Raw genomic sequence first — 22179 nt, forward strand, 5'->3', positions numbered from 1 at the left:
AGCATCTCACACCTATGAACAACTGATGTGTAAAGCCAACAGCACCATGTCACCCTCAGCCTGCCAAAAGCCCTGTGTCACCCTCACCCTGCCAACAGCACCATGTCACCCTCAGCCTGCCAAAAGCACCATGTCACCCTCACCCTGCCCCGTGTCACCCTCACCCTGCCAAAAGCCCTGTGTCACCCTCACCCTTCCAACAGCCCCATGTCACCCTCAGCCTGCCAAAAGCCCCGTGTCACCCTCACCCTGCCCCGTGTCACCCTCACCCTGCCCCGTGTCACCCTCACCCTGCACCATGTCACCCTCACCCTGCCAAAAGCCCCGTGTCACCCTCAGCCAGCCAGAGCAGCCCCTGGCTGATGCTGGCTCCCACCTCTGGCTGGGCTCTGTGTGCTCAGCACCCTCTGGAGCTCCGAATGCTCGGATCACTGATCCCCCTTTAAGGAACATTTCCTACAGCCTCGGCCCCAGGGCTAATACAAGTGTAAAATGGGAAAACAAAAACTACTGCCTTTCAAAGAGCTGACATGTAGAAAACTCCCTAATGCAGAACTCTCTTAGCATACTTTTTGTTCCAGCCCTCGAAAACAGCCCTGCTCTGTGTTGTAGTTCTGATTGAAGAATGAATTTAACTTTTACCTGTGGGTTGAGATAAATAAGCACTGCCTTGCACATTAAAAGTTGTTCCTTTAATAAGACTTTGCTTCTAAACAAGTCAGAATATTTCCTATAGAAGAAAGTGTAAGCAGAAAATTTTCACACAGGGACACTGAAAGGCATTTTGCAAAGAACTGGAGTTTCCTCATCACCTTTCTGGCAATCTGCTATTTCTAAGTAAACCCTAACAGCCTGATTTTGTTTAGAAACTTGTTTTCTGTAGAAAAAAGACCTCATATTAAAATGGAAACATATTGCAAGAAGAGGTTGCTCAAAGTAACATTTCCTACAGGTGAATTGTTTAAATGAATTCTCACCTCATGATAAGCATAAAATATTTCAGCTTTATCCTTTTGGTTAATTTTACTTAAATGATTCTAAAAAATAAAACATGTTCCAGTTGAGAAAAACCTCATACTTTGTATGAAAGATGAAATTCATCAGCAGAAGATATTTTCATACTAGAGAAATTATGTTTTCAAACCATAGAAATTACATTTTCCTTATGATATTGTATTTTCCTGAATGATTTTGAAATCAACCTAAGTTTATGCTGTGGAAATAATCAAATTCAAACTTTTCATTTTGATTTATTTCCAACTTCTTTTTAATTTTTCTAATAAAGAGAAATTTTAGGTTATTGTTACTATGTCCTACCAAGTTCTCTCCCTGAACAGTATTAAAAAACATTCTACAATGATTATTACATGCTAAAGATATACCTTATTTTATAATTTGGGATATTTGCTCTAAATTCACATCTAAGAAATGTCACTGAAGGCCTGACTATCCTGGGCAGGTATTACAAATATAAAGGCTGTGTTCATTTGTGTGTGAGCACACACACACCCACATACACTTTCTGCAAATAGAGAATTGTGGTGGGGTGACCCTGGCTGCATACAAGTTGTTACCACAGCTGCTCTTCAGAGGTTAAAAACAGGTTTAAAAAGGTTAAAAACATTGTAACCATAATTGACAGGTTTGAGAATGTTCTCACGTTCAAGTTACAAGCGTTGGAAGAAAAGGAGTTTGTGACAGAAATGCTGACAAAACATTATGACCATTCTAAACACAATGCTATAATTACATTCTTTGATTAACAGCTGGTTGAAAGAATTGCCACCCAGAACAAAACTCTGATTTCTAGCTGGGAACAGTCAATCAGAATTCCCAGATTATAGAAAACTCCTACAAGACACTATTATCTATACAGCCACAGCTAGAAGGTGTCAGGGAATCAATTCATATAATATGCCAGCTTAATAAAATCTGCATGCAAAATTTATGAATACAGTAATATTCCCTTATATTGTAAGTTATTAATGGTCAATTTAATGACTATCTACAGCTGAAGTGCTTTGGTTCTGTATGATATTTTAATCATCCTTAGGCATTTATTTAAATGCATTTCATTTTATAGCCATCAGCTCCTCACAGATAAGACAGCCATTACATTCATATGGAGACATGCGAGGTAGCTACTAATTCTGTCTTTAAGCTGTTATTGATCCCTTAAAATTTACTACATCAGGAAGAGAACTACATGTGCCATTACAACAGTGCTTGTTCTAGTGCCTAAACTAGACTAAAAAGATATTTATGAGAAGTACTCAATGTGTAATCATTCTAATATCTCTTTATGTTTACAGTGCACAGCCCTACATTGCTGGAAAAGCAACATTCCCTGAAGATGAAAAAAAAATGTGGAATTTAAATACCAGTATCTTTAAGATGAAGCAATGTTCTCCTTACTCCATATTTACAACAAAACAAGACTTCTTAAAAGCTTTTTTAATTTTGTTGAAGGTATTATTCAAAAGTTCCCTTTGTTGCTTCTATATAGAAATAGTCATGAATATAAATAGCCTTATTATAAGTATGTGAAACTTCTGCTTGGATCTATGGTCAGACAGGATGGAAAACTGAAGAAAGCAAGTCCTAGAGGAGTGGAGATTTTCTTTATTATACAGGAAAACAGTATCTTTTAGATCAAATCTGATTGTTGATCCATTAAACTTGCTATAAGAGACCTGATAATCCCTACAAGACAGCAGAAAAGACTGAGAATCCAAGATGGAACATGGCAGTTGTTTACAATCAATGTGCAAAGTATGTGCTGAACACAGTCCCTGACTCCAATAACAGCCATAAAAAATTGATGAAATACAATTTTCCACCCTACTATTTTTTGAGGCAACTAGTAATCATTAAATTAGGGCTTTTCTATTTGTTTGCTGTTTGTTTGTCCTGTACAGTCAAAGGAAAAGGAGTTGAGAGACTCTACAAAGAGAACAAGAACACCACATATGCATAATTTGCCCTCTTTCAAGTAAAATCTACAGCAAATGTATCCTCCTATGGAAAAGCTCAGTCACCTTCACTGGAAAGGATAAAAGCCTAAATCTCATGTTTATTTTCCATATTATAACTCAGTTTCTCTTTTCATCAGTTTGAGATAATTATAACCCTTACAGAATTTAGATCTCCTCCTATAAGTATTATGGCTCACAAAGCTATTTCTACTTCATATATCTTATGAATACAGGTAATTAAAATTCATTAAAAACCATTTTAATCCATTACAATTTTCCCCATGTCATCAAGCAAGATAACATATGCACAAGCATTGGACTAAAGCAACAAACTAACCAGAGAATGGAATCAGCTAAATTATATTGTACTAGTGCTGCAGCTTCCTGAAAATAAAACACATGCCTGATCAATGTCTGGAGTATCTGAATATACAAATTGCAGTCTCAGATGTATTTTAAGCCATAATGTGATTACAATATTATGCTTAGTAAAATATTTCAAAGGCTTCAAGAGAAATGTGATTCTTAAATAGGAAGACATTCTTCATTTCTATTTTACTAATGATACAATAAACAAAGGGTTTCAAAAACAGGGAAAACAGTTTAAGAACCCACCCAAACTCAAACTGTTTTCATACGGATCTGTGCCTCAGGGAATCAGTTTAGTGTAATTTCTCTACTGTCTAGCAAAAGGCAAACCCCTGTAAAATCTTTATTTTGGGTCACCATTAGTATCTCTCCTCCACTCTGCTGCCTACTTACTTTTGACATACAATCTGCCCCCTCTGCCAAATCTGGCAGGGAATTAACATTTCCAGCCTAAAGATAAAGTATAAAATGTAAATGTTATCATGCTACACACATGATAAATGTTCATATCCAAAATCCTTTATACTACTGTCCTTGCAAATTTAGCCCAAACTGGCAAGCTCAGTTAGGAAAGACAGTTGAATCTATGAGAAAACAATTTATTGACCCCTCATGTACATAATTCCTTTTATTTAGAATAATTTATAAATGTGTAACCAAAGACAGTAATATGTAATAATCTTTTTATTATGATTTCATAAAGCTTTAAAATTATGGTTTTGCTCTATAAATACAGCATCTGCTCCTAGAAAGTTCTGCTCAAAGCTAGTTTTATTAAATGGCCTCATTTGAATAAGTAGAAAGACATTAAATTAATAAGGACTATTCACACAAGTACACAAAGGTCAAATCAGCACCATTTTGACTGGTCTTCTGTTTGTTTTATTCTGTTCTGTAAGCTAAGTGCAATAACATAACAGAACATGATGATGAAAATCACAAAGGATTTTGTTTATGTTGTACGCATGACTCGGTCAGCACCCTTGGCTCTGGCCTGCAGCTTTCTGGCACAGGGATTTTTCTTGTGGAACTGCTTTGCAAGCCAGGATCCTCTGTATTCAGAGGAGCAACACACTCTGAATATGCACAAGGTTCAACTTGGAAGCATCTGATAAACACTGTCCCCAAGCCATGGCACTGCTGCAGCTGCAGCCCCTGGCATGCAAGGCACTGCCCACCCAGCTGCTGGGGCTGAACAGCTGGCAAACCCCAACATGGTTTTGTAATTGTATTCCACTGCTTTAAAAAAAAATAAATATGACAACAATAACTTTTCTCTCATTGCCAGACTTTCCTAATCAGTACAGGGTTATAACTCACCATCTTTTGCATATCCAAGGATAGGCTACTTTTCAACTCCCTGGTAATAACACACACCTCAAATCACACACACCATGCTCAAGGTTTCCATTTCCTGCTTGAGCAGCCCTTTGACAACTTGTGAAGTGGGAGTTCTGGTGAGATTGAAAACCTGTTGACTGAGGTAGAAGCCCAGAGCAGCAAGGAGCAAAAGAATACTCAGATTTTAACACCCTAAAAATAGGTACTGGAAATCACCTGGCCTTCTGTCAGCCCATTCAAGCACATTTACATCATACAGGCACTTAAGAGAAAATATCCTTCCACATAAATTCCCAAGCTACCAACTTCAGAAGGGTTTACGACTTGCACAACATGAACAAAAAGTAAATTGGAGCATTAGGATTGCGATTTAGGTTTAATACACAAATCAAGAAGCACTCCAAATTACTGTCAGTGTATCTACAGAGGGGGAAAACAAGGGTAAAAAGAAGGGATGCTTCCGCTGAGGCTGTATACAAGTTTAAAAGTTACAAAATTCAACAGGGAAGTAAAATAAAAGCCAATTGTACTAAATTCCATGCTAAATTCTATTGTTTGTGGTTAATCTGTAGGAGAACCTCACAAAGGCAGTAGTTTTAATATCTTCAGACAGCATGTGTTTACCTAGGCAGCTATAGAAATCAGGAGGATGGTTAGTCTCAGCCATCTACAAAGGTCAATCACATATTTTTAGGCACTTGAGTGCTCCAAGTCCATGGTACTTCCTGCCCCAAGCCATCAACTTCCTGAGCATTTAAGTGACAGAATAACACCTTGTTGTGATTTCAGTTTAAATTCTCTCAGAACAAAGGTCTGGGCTCCCAAGGCAGGCTCTGAGAAAAGAGGGTGAAATTGCAGTTCTACTGTAAAGACTATGGAATTTTTCCTTTCTGCTGATCAAAAATAGCAGCCAGAAGATAGTGGTGATTGATATACTTTTATGCTGCAAACACCTGTAATCTAAAGATGGCTTTAGTTTTCAGCAGAAGTTAAAACATTACCTGTAGTAGTTACTCTTCGACACTTAATACATGACGTGACCTACTGAAAGTACTTTACTGATATTACTGACATTTGTTTAACCTATAACATTAATTCTTTGTAGCTCAATAAATCTGAGTATCTTCCCCCTGTATCATCAAAAGACTGATACTGACAGAGAAAGTCAATCGGAGGCCCCCACAAAAATAATAGCTTTCTATTACATTTGCCATTTCACCTGAATAATTCCTGATAATCATGAATAATGATGTTATTTGACATTCTAATGATATCATGCTGTGCAACTTCAATCCATCAGTCACTGTCAGGAAGGTCAAATATTTGTATTCCATTACATTATGCAGAGTTCATTAAACAGTTAAATGACATTATACACCTTAATTATACTTCCAAATGAAACTAGCACATATCATTTAGATTTTAGAGTCTGTGTGATGCATCTCCATTTAAAAGAAGGATCATGATTTTGAATATTTGCTCGTGACAAAGAAATATATTGAAAATTCAAACAGTAGTTTTTCAGCTCTACCAAATCCTGATGTGAAGATGAGTTCACTTGCTACACCTAAAACCACCATGTTCTTCACACACCAAGTTTATCATATCTGCTGGTCCTTTGGATTACTTAGTGATCCTAACAAGAGCTCAAACACTGAGACATAACTACCCCAGGAAACTGATTGCTGATTAAAGCTGTCTGGATCCAAAATGAGAATGTAACATTTATGCAAGGAAATTTGTTATCAGTAATATTTTCCTCTTCTTCAAAGCAATGATTTAAAGTTTCCCTCAACACAACTCAAAATCTGCTGCAGAGGATCAAAACCAACATCAGAAAAAGGAAAGAACCATATTTAGCTGTGGAGTTAAAAGAGTTCTATTTTATTATACCTAACATGACAAAACACTACACTCAGCCCAGCTTATCAGTGTTAATACTTACTACCAAACTACTACAGGAAGTAATCTAAAAGACTTGCTTTGCATGAATACAACTTTTTTTTTCTCCCATCAAAACTATTGTCAAGAAAAACAGTAAAAGGTTTTTAGACAGTCATTAAGCAGCTATCAGAAGCTATTTATTGATTTAAGTGGACTCTTTAAGAAATCCTTGTGGCTTTATTAGGAATCCCCTTTCTACCACAATCTTCTAAATGAGACATATAGACAATAGGCAAAGACATGGAAAAATGAATACAAGGAAAATATGTTTAAAATCTACAAAAATTACAAGTAAGGACAAGACCTTTTTTGAATATTGTATTTACCAGATTGCAAAAGCCTTATTAAAATCCGACTTTCCTCTTAGCTACAAATTGGCTACTTCAGAAAGGAGTCTCTGAGTCTTAATATTAAAGACAAAACCAGCCTTTTTATTACATTGTCTTTAATTTATTACAGTATTTTATGTATGGGAAAAGAAGAAAATTCATTTGATTACAGCAGTTATGTTCTTCATCTAGCTTGATCCACTGATGGGCAATGTGCTTTTAAGTAATCAAAATCAACTCAGTAATGAATGAAACTGGAGAAGTTCAGCAAATTTCAAGAATCCTGTCGAACATGACCTGAGTTAATTATAGGGTTTCCTTTTCCATATTAGTACAGCCTTATTCACAGAGCAATGTATATCTGTTGGCATGCCTAAGTTACAGCTAAAACAACTAAACCAATACAGGTTTGGAGAATAAATGAAGACATTTTAATTGAGTAAAGAGCTGCCATCATATACAACTAGCTGATCTAAAGAGTTTATTTAAGTCTAGTTATCTTTCACTGCTTTCTGAAGAACTGGGAAAAAAATACTGTTTTCCTTCTTATAGCTGCCAAAAGGTATTGGAGGGAACTGGGTATAAAGAGTCTACCAGTTTCTGAGTTATTCCCTACTGTTTCTCCAGCTTCATTAAAATTATTTTCCAGTAATGACATTTTTCCAGTTATTGGGAACTACTTCCAAATGTCTTTCATTTGTGGTATTTTTATAGTCCGAAGTGATCTGAGCTACACTGTCATCTGCAGAGTCAAACCTAATTAATTACTTCTCTACTTCCTTTTGTTAGTGCCAAATGCATCATCACATCCTTATTACCAAATACTGCAGAGGGGTGAAGGCCAGGACCTGGGATTCAGTGTCTTAACAGAGCAGATTTAAAACCCTAAAGAAAACAGCCTGTGTCACATCCTCAGCATTCAGTGTGCCCAGAACTCCAAGGAGGAGGACAGAAAAATGATTACTACCTTTTTTTCTTTCATATGGAATGGATATTTTAAACTCAATTTTCAACTGAATCTGCATATAAAATTTTAAAGTTAATTTAAGCTTCAACAATATAAAATAAAAAAACATTTTAGGTCTAATATTTTTACATCAAAAGGCACAAAACAACTAATATCATGAGATGAATCATGAAACTGAAATCAATCTTAAACCTTGCTGCTAACTGGGCAAATTGAATTGCTTTCAGTATATGCAGCACACTTGTGCTTCCCTTTCCTTAACAAACAGACAATCCAACAGTCACTACAGGTAATGATATTTAATTACTCAATGGGAATGGCACTTTCACAAGGTTTATCACTGTGTTGCATAGAATATGTGTTTATATTAAAGCTAATTTTGGAAGTTTTCAGTTTCATTATTTTACAGAACAAACAAGGCTGTCAGGGAATATAATTAGGACGTCACAAAGGACCTTCTTAAACAGATATTCAGAATTCTGTGGCTCTGACAGCAGAGGCTTTGCAGAGTGCAGCAGCTCAACTGACAACCAACAAAAATTAGATTCAAGAGTTGGAATAACATTAGTTTTAGATGAGTCTGCTGGCTTTCACTGCACTCCAATGCAAGGAACAAGGACAATGGGAAAAGGAGCTCACAGGGAAGTGCCTCAGCCCTGCAATAGGGACAGTCAAAGGTCCACTGTCTCTCATGAGAAACACAAACACATTTCATACCTCCACACTGTTCCTCTTCTGTTCAGCATTTGTAGTGGCATTTTTAGTTTTTAAATAAAACACTTGTAAATACATCTTTTTAATGGTCACATGTTCCCAAAAATGTGAATTCCAACTGGGAAATATTCTCAAATTCCTTATGTGTCAGAGTATCTTACTCTTAAAGCTATCTTCTACCCCTTGTAGGTAGAAATGAACAATTTTGGTCAGTCTGTGACTACTGACAAACTGGTACAGTGTTAAGAATAACAAGTATGCACATTTGGCTAAGAAGGACAAATATTAATCTTTTTAGAGTTAATGAAATTGCCCCTGCCTATGAGTGGAAACAATTATCAAAGGAGACCAGCAGCATGCTCTCAGCAATGGCTTTGAAAAATCAAAGCCACCAAATACATATGGCAGAAAAAGCCTTAAATACCATTTAAAACCAAAATACAAATTAAAAACAGAATCAGATTAGATAAATCATGATTTTTCTCTCTTCAAACCTGCAGGGATAAAGAGCATGGATTTAGTAAATTACTGTTTTTTCTCTGCAAACCTGAAGGGATAAGAACACAGGAGGTGTCTGACAGGTGAGAACACTGTCATCTCCTCACAAAATCACCAACTTGGGAAATAGGCTTTGGAAGTAAGCACCTATCCTTATGTCATGCAGTAAATGGGCACAACAAACACTGGAGATCTACAACAGTCAACAATTTTTCTTGCAAAGATTAAAAAGTTTAAACAGGGAAGGAGAAGTAATAAGATGGGAGATAGTTATTGCTGCTGAATCCTCTGACAGATCCGATGACAATCTTGATTCAACTTTCATTATTTAAAAAGACAAATAGAGCATCTCTCTGTGCCTTCTCAATCGTGACAAAACACAGGTATCAAGTCACATTATTTCCTTTACTCTGATATGTTGTAGGCAATATGAAATGATCCCCCATGGACAACACTTTAGCTGAGGTACAAAGTTAAATTCATTCAGGTGCCATCAATGCGATGGTTAAAGATCAAGGGGGATCCGAGAAAAGACTCAGATCTGGATTGCACATCACTCCCTTTCCCCTGCTCCCTCACCATGCCCTCATGTGGAATAAATAGAAGAATATCTCAAAAACAGTAGATTTTTTGACTACATAGGTACAACAGCCATCTAACCACTGCACAGAAGAGGACCTTGCATTTTTACAGCTTAGTTAAAATAGTAATTCTTTTACCCTTCCATTTAGTAGAGCCAGATTCTTTGTATCTGTTTCATATCAAAATATTCATAATTATGTGTGCTGGCATTTAAATTAGGAAGATCAAACCCCATTACATTTCCAAATAGATCCCATGTATAATTCTCTCAATTCTTACCTATGGCAGGTACATAAAATCATCTGTTTAATTTGCACACAAAAATGCCCCTGGTTTTAGCAGGCAGTTTTGCAAACTGTCTGCTACACTGCAAGCACTGGACAGATACAAACGAGCAGATAAATCCATGGGCTTCTAAAATACCAAGAAATGTAGAAATCCAGTCCTCAACAAGAATAAAGAATCCACACCAAACATCAGGGTTCCAGTAAAACAAGCAATGCTGCTGTGAATGCCAGATAAATAAACCAAATTTTTCTTGTTTAAGGATGAATAAATCCTGATCTGGACTCTTGCTGGAGGTTTGGATTAAGATTATCATTCATATGCAGAAAAAGAAAACTCATATTGAATTTGTGTCTCTACAGTTTAAAAAATGGTCAAACAAGCTTAAGATTTGTATATAAAGATGTAATAAATGTCATAAAAATCATTGTGTCCTTTCTTTTAACACCAAACTCTCATGTAAGAAGGATGTTTCTCCACATTAAAAAATTATATTCAATACCACAGGTATTTATAAATAAGTCATAATTGATACTAGATGCATTTAATTTAATTTTGTTTAGGAATATGAGAGAAAAGGGAAAAATTTGCATTGTTTTCTAAGCTAAAATGGCCTCAGCAAAATATTATGTCAAGTCAGCAGTGCTCCATTAACATTGCTGATAAAAATAGAATTGTACAACTCCGCAATATTTTTGTGATGAACTTTCTCCAGGTCAAATTCAGATTTTTTTTTTTGAAAGACAAGCAAGTATAACTTATTTTATTAATATTGATAGGGTCATAGTAAGGAAACATTAATTGAGCAGAAATGTCATTAGTATGCTTCCACATGACTGGATACTAATTAAGTGGTTTTCTTTTTTTTTTTATCCTGAAAATCTTCTCACTACCTAAGAAGGGTGTCAATTCCACATTTTGCATTCACTCAAAATGACTGTAGAAAAAAAAAAAAACATAGCAATAAAAAACTTTCTTGCAATACTCTGCTAGTTCCTCTGCTTCTCAGTGTAAGCAGCCATGTCTCAAGTGTCTCACTAATTTTTTTTTAAGAAGAGTCACTTGAAAAATACATTTATCCCATTTCAAAATGTTTACAGACTTTTCACTCCCAACGTAATTTCTCTCCACCATAACAGAGCTATGCAAATTGAATTTAAAAGTTTGACTTCATTTTGTCTTTAATTTGCACTACCTGGAGCTAAAGCAATTGGCAGGGGGAAGAACACACGATTTCATTTTGAAAATATGCCAAAGTTTGATACAGAACACTGAGACGGGAGGCAATTGGCCCTAACAGGAAAGCATCAGATTGTTTGCAGTATTGCTGGTGGTGCTTGCACCAAACACTCAACAGGTAGGTAAAGCTTGGCAGAGGTGTCCTGATATGTCCTCATGAGCAGGCAGTAAAAAACCCAAACCAGACTTTTTTTTCACATGCAGTTCAAATCAATTGAATTTTGCCTTACAGTGAATGCATTTCACAGAAGTGTTAAAATGTATAGAAATACAATCACTAATATAGGAGTTACTATATATGAGTTATGCAGAATTTTAATGAATTCTAAATTAGTTATTAACAGATATTTAGAAATAGAGTAACTTTATGTTCCCTTCAAGCTCCTGGCAGGAATATGAGGTTAAGAGGTCAATAAAGCTGCTTTATTTGTAATTCTCCCTATTATTAAAGTTAAAGGATACCCCTTCAGAAATAAGATGCACCTCTCCTTTGAAAGCTTATCCAATTATGTTGGCTTCACTTCCTAACACACCTTTTTCCCTTCCTTTTTAAATCAATCTTTCTTTTAAAGATGAAATTCCATTTTGAAGGCTTGAGAACGGCAAAAAAATGTCACAGCTCATTGTTGTCCCACTAACAGTCCCCATCAGTCAGTGAGTGAGAGAAAAGGAGAGAAATTATTCTCAATTCCTCCATGTCAACCCAGATTCCATTATTATTCCTCCATACAGATATTAGCTTCTTATTAATCTTATAGAGAAGTTCAATCTTGATTTCAAAGTATCAGATAATAACAAATGTTCCTCATCTCCAGCAATTTGTTTCAGTCACAAAGTTTACTTTAAATATTAAAAAAAAAAATCACTGCTCCTAGTTCAGGAATCCCCAGATTCAGATTTACAGCTATAGCTCTTATTAATGCCATTGTTAATCTAAGACTTCTATTCCTGGAAAATTTGTTCCCATATATATAAACCTGTTTCCCCTTCCCCTTTCTCTACTTCTCCCTTCTTCCCCTTGCTCCCCAAATCACACATGATTTTCAACTCAGTAATGTCACCAGAAATGAAATGCTCTCACAATTGGTCTCTAGGATTCTTCCCAGCCAGGAATGCCATTTATTTACTGAGCCAGGTGCTCACTATACTTTTTCCTCACCTTTATCTTCGGTGTATGAAGGTAGTAAAGTGAATTAAATCCCAAATTAGTTAGGCCTTACCCCTAAAACATCATTAATGAAACTGAGCCTAAGAAAGTGTTCCTGCAATATGTGCTCACAGGGCCTGAATTCTGGCAATGTTCATTTCTATGGCATAATTTAAATATATAGCCTGTATCATATATTCTTTCTCTACAAGCAGGCAAATTCTACCTGGGAGTGACAGAAAAAAAAATACTGAATGAAACAATGACACATTTTTAAAATATGTTCATAAATAGTTCCATTTTTACATTGGAGTAAAATCTTGTATTCTGATACACAAAGTTCATCAGACCAGAAATGTTCATCAGACCAATAAAAAGTCAGACCAACAAAAAGCAGAATTTCCAAATTTACGTACTTAAATTCATACTCACTGCACACAATTTCTAGTTCTATGAAGTAAATAGTAACAGGCCACCTCAATATATTCCCAATTACCAACAGGAAAAGATCATTGAATCCTGAACTAAAAGCAACAGCTCTTAGGCAGCCTCTTAGAGGGATCACTCATCTGAATGCAGTACAACGTTACACTGGAGCATCAGAAGAAGAATATTCAACTTTTATTGTACAAGATGAACATTTCTCAAGAGAGATCACTGAGAGATGCTGAGGTTTTCATGTTTTGATCAGAAGCAGTAGAAGTCGGCAGGTTACAAGGAGCAGCACAAGTAAAATACATTAGCAAATGAATAGCAGCCTGTGCACACTTGTGCAGCCTTAGAAACCCAGATATGGTATGAGTGATAAAGTGAAATACATCTGTATCCATGAATTATGCACTCCACTTCCTACTGTAGCCTCATTTTACAACAAAGCCTCCATTGTCTGCTATGTTGATATCTAACTTTACTCAAGACAACTTACTAAAACATAATTTACTCAATTACCTGCTCAGAGAAGGTGCTTGACCCTCCGCTGAAGCTCTGCAAAGCAATTATGGTGCCTTTTGGAATCACTGTACTTGATAATCTCATTTATCACTTCAAACCACAGAGGAAAACATTCCCTGAACAAAAGAAACAGGTGAGCACCTTTGGACACACAGGAGGTGGGAGACCCTGTATGTGCTCCCCTCTGGAGCAGCCAGTGAGGGAAAGCACACACTGGGTATGAGTTATCTGTGCTGTGCACTGGAGAGGAGGAAAACAGGGAGGGAAGGACTTCACCCTACCTAAAAACAATAGAAGCCAGAGGAGCTGAAGCCAAACAGACTTGAGGCCTTGCATCTCAAAACTCAAGCTATTTTACACAGGTATGTGGAAGTCTAGTACTGTGTCAGAGCAAAGAAATTGTGCTCAAGATTTCCTTTGAGTTGCATCTGAAAAAATCTGTATTGGTGACTGGACTCTCTCCAGATCTCTGTACCTGCACTCATTGAGGGAATACAGTAAATTGGCTTTACCCCCAAAGACTAACCCCTACACCAGGCAGTCTGAAGAGATATAGATCACTCTATGCTCTGGAGAATGCACTAGGATGGCACCTCACAGTGGCCTGTTCCTTCATTCCAGGCAGCATCCTGCTTATCTCCCATTTACATGGAATGCCCTTGACTTCCCCCTTGGCTGCTGAAGGTTGTACTGGTTTGGGCTGGGGGGGAGGTAATCACAGGAGCTGCTCTGGGGCAGTTTGGGGTTTGTGCTGGAAACAGCATTGACAACTCAGGGATGTTTGCACTGTCGCTTTGCTCCTCACCCCACCTTGTGGGGGTGGCACAAGGAGTGGAAGGGGACACAGCTGGAACAGCTGATCCCAACTGACCCAAGGGATATCCCAGACATGAGGGGTCATGGTCAGCATAGAGAGCTAAGGGAAGGAGAAGGAATCCAAAGAAGATTTGGGAGGAAGAAGGAAGTCAAGGGGTGTTCAAACTGTTCCATGTGACAGGGCACTGCTCTCCTGGGGATGGCTGAACATCTGCCTGCCCATGGGAACCAGAGAATGAATTTCTTGGTTTGTTTTGCTCATGTGAGCAGCTTGTGCTTTACCTGTTAAACTGTCTTTATATCTAACACTGTTTTCTTATTTTTACCCTTCCAATTCTCTCTCTCTTCCTGCTGCAGGGGAACATCAAAGTGACTATATGGTGATTAGTTGTTGACTAGGGTTAAACCGCAATAGAGGTCCTCAAAATATAAGGAGTACAAAATGGTTACTTGTGAAATGATGAAATATCTTCTTTAGAATATAATTATGGTACATTAAGGAATATTAATGTATGTTTCAACAGAAAAATACCATATATTAGGCTCTTCACAGCAAGAAGAGATGACAGATTAACATTGAATCACTGGATCTCCTCTTAGGAGTTGCAATAGGAAGTTCATGCCAGATGCCTCTCAAAAAATGTGTTTCTGAAGAAAACACATAGTTGTATTACACTGAATAGCACAAAATAGCCCAATATACTGGAAACAATAAGCAATAAATGAAATTTCCAATTGACTTTCCAGCAAATCTATTCTCATTACAAATGGAGATTTTGCATGTATTGCATTACTTATGGTAATTGTGTGACATCTATTATGAATAACCATGTATTCCAATCATCTCTTTTAATTATATTCTGCTGTAAGAGCAAGTCATGCAATAGCTTGCCCAGACTTGGTTAACTGTGTGTGTGCTGCATATCACTTTCTAATGGCTATATTGAGGACAAAAGGTGCACAAACTGTAACAGGAATGGCTTGTAACTGTCATCTCCTTCATTAGCCAGAAACTGTTTAAATTAGTAAAAAAATCTGAACTTAAATCCAGCTATATACTGAGAGAAAAAACTTGTTTGTACTCCTTTCTTTTCTGAAATTCGTAGTAATTGGAATTTGAATGCAAAGCTTGTGGTTATCTGCTACTGGTGCAGGAACATAAATTTTCTATAGTGTCAAAAGTGCAACAGCAGCAAACACCTCCTTTATACTTGTTATCTACCGTCCATTTGTTTATTTGGGTATTAATGACATGATAAAAAGGATAAAATTACAGGTTTGTTCAGTAAGTACACCAATTACAAATTTGCTCTCTACTAGACTAGAAAGTAACTGCTGGACTAGAAGTACTCATTATTATAGAATCACAGAACCTGTTCAGGTTGGGAAAGGCCTTTAATCTCCTGAAGTCCAACCCTTTACTCAACACTGCCAAGGCCACCACTAACCCATGTACCCAAGTGCCACATCTACACATCATTTAAATCCCCCCAGGGACAAGTGATCCCTCCATTGCACTGGGCAGCTGTGCCAGAGCTGAGCAATGCTTTTGACAAATACATTTTTCCTAATGTCCAATCTAACCCCCCCTCAGAACAACTTCAGGCCACTACTCTGTCCTATCTCTTGTTCCTTGGGAGAAGACACTGGTCTCCACCTCCCTACAACCTCCTTTCAGGTGGTTGTAGAGAGTGATAAGACACACAGGACTTGACAGTTTTTTAAACAAGAATCCCCATTATTGTGTTAAACCTCAAAGGAAACACTCATTTCCTGAGTCCTGCCTTAGTTTCCCTGCCACTTTTCATACAAAACTTTGCTACCACTTAAATTCATATCCTTCTACATTGCTTTGCTCTTCTGCTTTTCAAGCTTGACTTCTTCCAGCTCCTTAGATTGATGCTTTTCTCACTAAACATTTGGCCAGGTTTCTTGCTATGCTAAAATAAATTCTTTTACCAGGTATTTCTGTCACCCCAATGACAGAAACCTCAAACTAGATTCACTTCAGTTACTTGGAAACTAAAGTTGTAACATGCTTTGAAAATTGATAACAAGGGCAAACATGACAAAATGGGAGCCCTTCTGCGTATCCCTGGAGCTCATAAGGACAAGCAGTTCCACTTTAGAAGACACACATTACTAACACACCTTCAGAATTGGACAGTTGAGTGCCCCTGAAACACAAAGAGTAGTAGAGAGGTTCATGCATAATGCTGTTTAAGGCATTTATAAGTTCCAATCAGCAACGATGACAAACAGGTGAATAAAAGCCATTAGACAGAAATGGGAGTTTTTAGCTGAATTTCAATATTCGTTAGCAATGTAGTCAAGAAATTTAGTTGCATAAATCCAACCTATTATGACACTGCTTACAAGCCCAGAGATCTCATTACTCTCCACACAGTCAGGGTTGAAGGTTGGTTCAACACATGACTATTAAGAGACTGCTCACCCTCCACAGCCCTGGTAAGATGCAACAGGTTCCAACCCAGGAGCTGCTGCCTCTCCCTTATGTGGCCTTACACAGTTTTCCTAACACCTCTTCCAATGTAGGTTGTGCTACAGCCTGAGAAATTCTTACCACTGATCTGCTGAATACATGTAAATAAGTGATTTAACTGGTAATTTATTCCATTTGTAAATAGGCAAGAGATACTTCTGACCATATTACTTTAATTTTTTTTTCCTTTCTATTTACAATACTGGCACAAAGGATTTAGAATGGGATTTTCATCAATACCAGTATATTAACACAACTACAACAATGCAAACAGAATTGTATACCCTTATGGTGAAGGACATCCTCTTTCAACAGTCAGCACCTTCCAAGCAAGACAAGATTTGAAGGGGGAGAAAGCATTTTTATCAGACCAAATGAGACAGTTGAACTCCATCCCCACAAATAAGTCATACAGACAAGCCTTTGTGCACAGAGCCGTGAATCTCTTATCTTCACTAGCAGCATTTCTTAATGGGAGTCAAATACCATCCTTTTGTTTGTAGACTGCAAACAAAATGACTCCAGCCCTGAGATAATTAACTGGCCTCTCTATCACCAGCAAGTTCAAGTGGTTTGCATACACAGAGCGGATCAGTCATTCCTTGGGCTGTTGGAGGAGAGCCCTTTTCCCAGAAGGGAGCTGGAGAGTACAGCAAATACTCTGTTGGCTTGGTGCTGCCAAGGGCACAGTCCCACTCATTGCCCTCTGTACAACACAGCTTAATTTTGCTGAACGTTATTGAGCATAGGAACTGTTTTTCTTACACTCATTTGTGCAAGTAAACATTATAAAGCATTAATAAATCCTACTTGAGGGATCAGTAAGGAAGAGCCATGGAACAGCCTTATTTGGAATCTGAGGTAAAAAAATTCAGGAGTTTTCACCAATACGCAACAGCTTCAGATACTTATAATACATAAAGTCTGAATTTCCTCTGCATTCCTGATGAAGAGATATATTCTACACTTCCTCCCCATTTTAAAAAAAGATGCATCATTTATATTAGTTCTTCAGGAGGTCTTCTCTGCACAAGCAAATGAACTGCATCCTCCTCCTAATGCCCTCCTCTTCAAGAGTTATCACACATTTCGAAAAATTCATGTAAGTAACTCAGGCCTTATTGTACCAAACAACATTTTGTGTCTCCATTGTGATTCCCTTGCATCTCCAGCCTCCTATTTAAATTAGAAAGCCTTTACCAAACCCCTTTACTTTTAGCTCTTTGCTAAAGAGCTAAATAGAACATGACTGCTCCTTAACATTGTGCTAAACAAACTAATAACAGTGGTAATGTATAGGAAGCTTCTGTAATGAGAACTAAAGAGTACTTTCCTGCAAGATTAGATATCTCAAACAAGTTGTTGCAAACATGCAGTGCACATTATTGGAATATGTAGATATAAACATATATTTGGCAATATAACAAATTTTATTTTCTTAATCTTAGTTTTATGGTAAATATTAACACTTATTTAGGCTGAAACCCATAAAATTCATACTTACAGAGCATAAATATAGATATGATAAATGTATAATGTACAAATAAAATCATAACAGCAATTCTGTAAGTTTAGGAAGAATTTAAACTTCATATACAAGATAAATACCACGGTTTTCAACCAAACTTGTGCGAGAATACTACTGTTCTTTCTAGTGTGCTATCTTCAGTGGAAACTCTGTCAGACCTGAAACTAAATGAAAATTACTTGGAAAATATATTAACAATAATAATACTAAAAGACCATTTATTTTTAAGGAAAGCATTAGGAAAATATTTGTGGCACTACAGAACACATCAGTCTGAAGCAATACAGCCATTGTGACAGCAGATGACAGGGAGCTCCCAGCCAGACAAACGGTGCAGCAGAGCAGATGCTGCTCTCACATTGCCTGACCCTGGATCCCATCCCACCCCTGCAGCAGACCAATTACACTGCAGCTCGGGGTGTGAGCAGCCCTTTGAAGGGAGCATCTGGTTCAACTAATGTTTTCTCTGCTCATTAATAACAGGAACAAGCGGCAGGAACTCACAGAACAGCACACGGCCTCGGCAACAAATAATGACCATTACCTCCATGTAGTGATGAAGGTGCCAGAAAATATCATATGCTTTGGGGTTTTATACATGGTCTATTTCCCACAATCAGAATACTTTCTGGTGGGAAAACTTAGATATCTATGAAAAGAGCAGTACAAAATAGTCCAGCGAAATTCAGTATGTAACAGTTAAACAGTCTTCCTTTTTTGTTTCTGTTTTGTTGGGGTTTTTAGATGGAAAAACCTTTTCATAATCAATCCCATATGAAAATTTGTTGTAAATGGTTTATTCTAATTTATTACACACATACGTGCGCCCTTAGTAAGGGAGCCAAAGTGTCCACAAATTTCTATAAAAGTACTTGGTCCCAATAACCCTCAGTTTGCTGTTCCCAGCTGGAAAGACTGTTCCTTTTAATAACCAATTCAATAAACTGCTGAAAAATGCTTTGTATAATATAGTATTGCCATAGATCTGCTGTTTGTCTCTGTCATTACACACTGCATTCAATCAATTTACAAATGTTGCTGTGTTCCTTTTGTGCTAGTTCTTATGGCACCCTGAACACAAATCTAAAGATCAATACCTTGTCTACTGAAAAAAAAAAATGGACATAACTAATGAATAATTTTATTTATAATAAAAAGTCCTAGTCTCCAAATGGATTCTGCTAATGTCAAAATTCATTTTTCATATTTAACACAAGATGAAAACAAGTACCCTGCACAACACCATAAGAAAGGCAGTGATAAAAACCAGTTCATATTTATTGAAGATGGGAGTGAAACCATGTAAAGCTCTGGTGCAGGGCTAAGAAAACATCAATAAAATGGTAGGCCATTCACAAGGTATCTGCTACCAAATTAAAGCACAAAAGGTCCATGTCAAAGAGCAGATGGAATTTGTTTCAAACAGCACCACAGTTCTGCTCTATGGAAGCAGCAAGGTTCTGAATGAAGTAATTCAAGCAAGAAGCCAAGGAGAAGCTGAGCTCATGCTGCTTGCATGAGCTGATTCAGTTCGTCTTGTGCCCTTTGTGTGACAGAAACAATGCATTTGCTGACTATAGACACATCCCTGCACTGCTCCAGCTATTGAATAGCTGCCTCCTCCCAAACAACCACAGAGCTGTTCAAGGGAGCCACAAGCGACTGCTTTTCACAATCACCCTCTGCAAAGCAGCAAGCTGACAGAACAGAGAGGAAACAGGGACCCCTGTGAAAAAGGGAATGGATACCTGTATAAGGTATCCCAGCAAGCTTCCAGAACACCCTGCTACCTCCTCCCCACTCCAAGCTTACAGCCCAGATGTGCACTGAATACAGTATTTGTGTTCCTACCCAGACTCTTGGCTCTGCAACAATGTCAGAAAGGCATTATAAAAGTACACTCCAAAATCCAGTACCTCATTAATCAACACTGTCCCCAATGCCATGTGCCTTCTGCTCTGATATCAGACAAGGCAAAGGCAACAGCAGAGCAGATACAGATCCCTTATTATTACAAGCAACAATGTCTCCAGACAGCCTGTGGTCCAACACCTCTGAGTCTTTGCCTGCCAGGTGACAGCAAAGGGACTGGATCTCCTGAGGGGAACAGGCACCATTCCTGCACCCTAACCACCTGCAGCTCTCCTCTGTCTCCTCATGCCAGAAGAGGTCAACTTCCTACTGACCCACCCATGTGCACATTGTGGCTTGCACACTGAAGATTCCAGTTTAATGTTGGATATCCTTACTCAATAATAAGAACCCAGCACCTCCCTGTCCAAGAATCTGCAGTAATCATTTGAAGGAATCCCAATACAAACTGAGTTCCTGAGTCCGTGAACTCAGTGCACCCATTGGGCAGAAGTTTAATGCTGGGAAAAATGAGGCAGCTCTGTCCAGGAACAGGAAAACCCTTTCCTTACCATAAATACTATATTCTTACTCTACCTAATTTTGGACTTCTGGCACAATTTGCCTTTCAAATGTCAAGATAAATTCACAGGATTGGCAGCTCAAAATAAACAAAACAAAACTTTGCAATGTGTAAGTGAACAAGCCTGCTTTGGCATTGCTCAAGTCACACTGAACTCCACAAGGTCATTGTGACAGACTTTTTCCCAGAGAATAGTTTTATTTTAAAACTATTACTGCAAATTCATAATTCCAACCCTATGTTCTGTTTCAAGATGGAATTTCAACCTTACTAGTTAATTAAAGCCACCACCTGGAGTGATCTGGCTTTCAAACTGATTTCCTTTATCTCTAATTCACATACATTAATATTTTATTTTCTACTGAAAAAAAATGTCACACATGTGCCAAAGACAAGGCAGATAAAATTATTGCAATAAAACAAAGAAAATACACTTCTTACTGTCAGGTCTCCAGATGAATGCTGCATTATACAGACACTTAAAAAGGCTTACAACTGCAAATTGCTCTATTTTACATACTGTATTCTAGCCCTTACATCAAGATCTCTCCTAATTTCTTCTCATTGTAATGAGAGAGGAAAAGGGTTGGGTTTTTATTACCTGAACATTTATTCAATGGAGAAACAAAGACTACATTATATATTACAACACAAGCTATTAAAACAATGTGACACTATAAAATACACTGCAAAACTCATTATGGGATAACAAAGCTAAACCCTGAGCAAATAAATGTATCTGCCAAAAGTCAGCAATAATTATACAATGAGAGTTTATAATCTTTAATTATTTAAGAAGAAAAGAAGCTTGTAATAATTAAGTTTTATAGGGTCCTTAACTTGTCATTACTAGGTGCTCACAAAACTTTAAAACAAGAATGCTTCATCTGAAATACTCTATTTTTAACAACAGATGCAATTGTTCACTTAACTGATTAATTTTTTTAAAAAGTCAAATGTTGTTTTTAAAACCTGTACTCACAGAACAGATAAGAGTTTATTTACTCTCTGATCCATACAATGCATACAGCAACTGCTCCAGCACTTACAGGCGCTGCATCTCAGAGTGATCGATGTGACACTGCCTTTATATAGCTCTAAAACCAGTTTTTGTTATAAGAAATCTGTAAATCACCTTGGATTTACACCTAGAATTTCAGACACTCAGAGATCAGAAAAACTGTTCATTTAATTCATTAAAGTATATTGGTGAGACAGTAACACCTTTAAAGTTTCTATGAAGTCTGTGCATCTTTGCCATGCTCTGACTTCTGGTACACAGAAACACCATTCAAAACAGGTGGAGAGAAAAGTTCAATATTGAACAATTATAATGTACAGAACTGGTGGGAGGAAAGGAAGGTTCCATACTTAAGAGGAAAAATAATTTTGGGTTTAAAAATCTATATTAAAATTCACTTGATTTTAAGTTATGAAAAAACCAACATAAAACTACAAAACTAACAAGAGAACTTTCAATACACTCCAGACAACTTCCTTTTTTTCCCCAAGACATTCATTCTTTACCTGAGCTCCTCCTAAAATTTTATCATGAAC

The 22179-nt window shown here is 37.3% G+C and overlaps 1 protein-coding gene across 6 annotated transcripts in view; it reads right to left on the bottom strand.

Annotated features, from left to right (window-relative positions):
• Positions 1-22179, bottom strand: part of FHIT (fragile histidine triad diadenosine triphosphatase) — a 521930-nt gene that overhangs the window by 368883 nt on the left and 130868 nt on the right. The window lies entirely within an intron of this gene.

This window comes from Agelaius phoeniceus, chromosome 11 (genome assembly GCF_051311805.1).
Source record: "Agelaius phoeniceus isolate bAgePho1 chromosome 11, bAgePho1.hap1, whole genome shotgun sequence".
Classification (NCBI taxonomy): Eukaryota; Metazoa; Chordata; class Aves; order Passeriformes; family Icteridae; genus Agelaius; species Agelaius phoeniceus.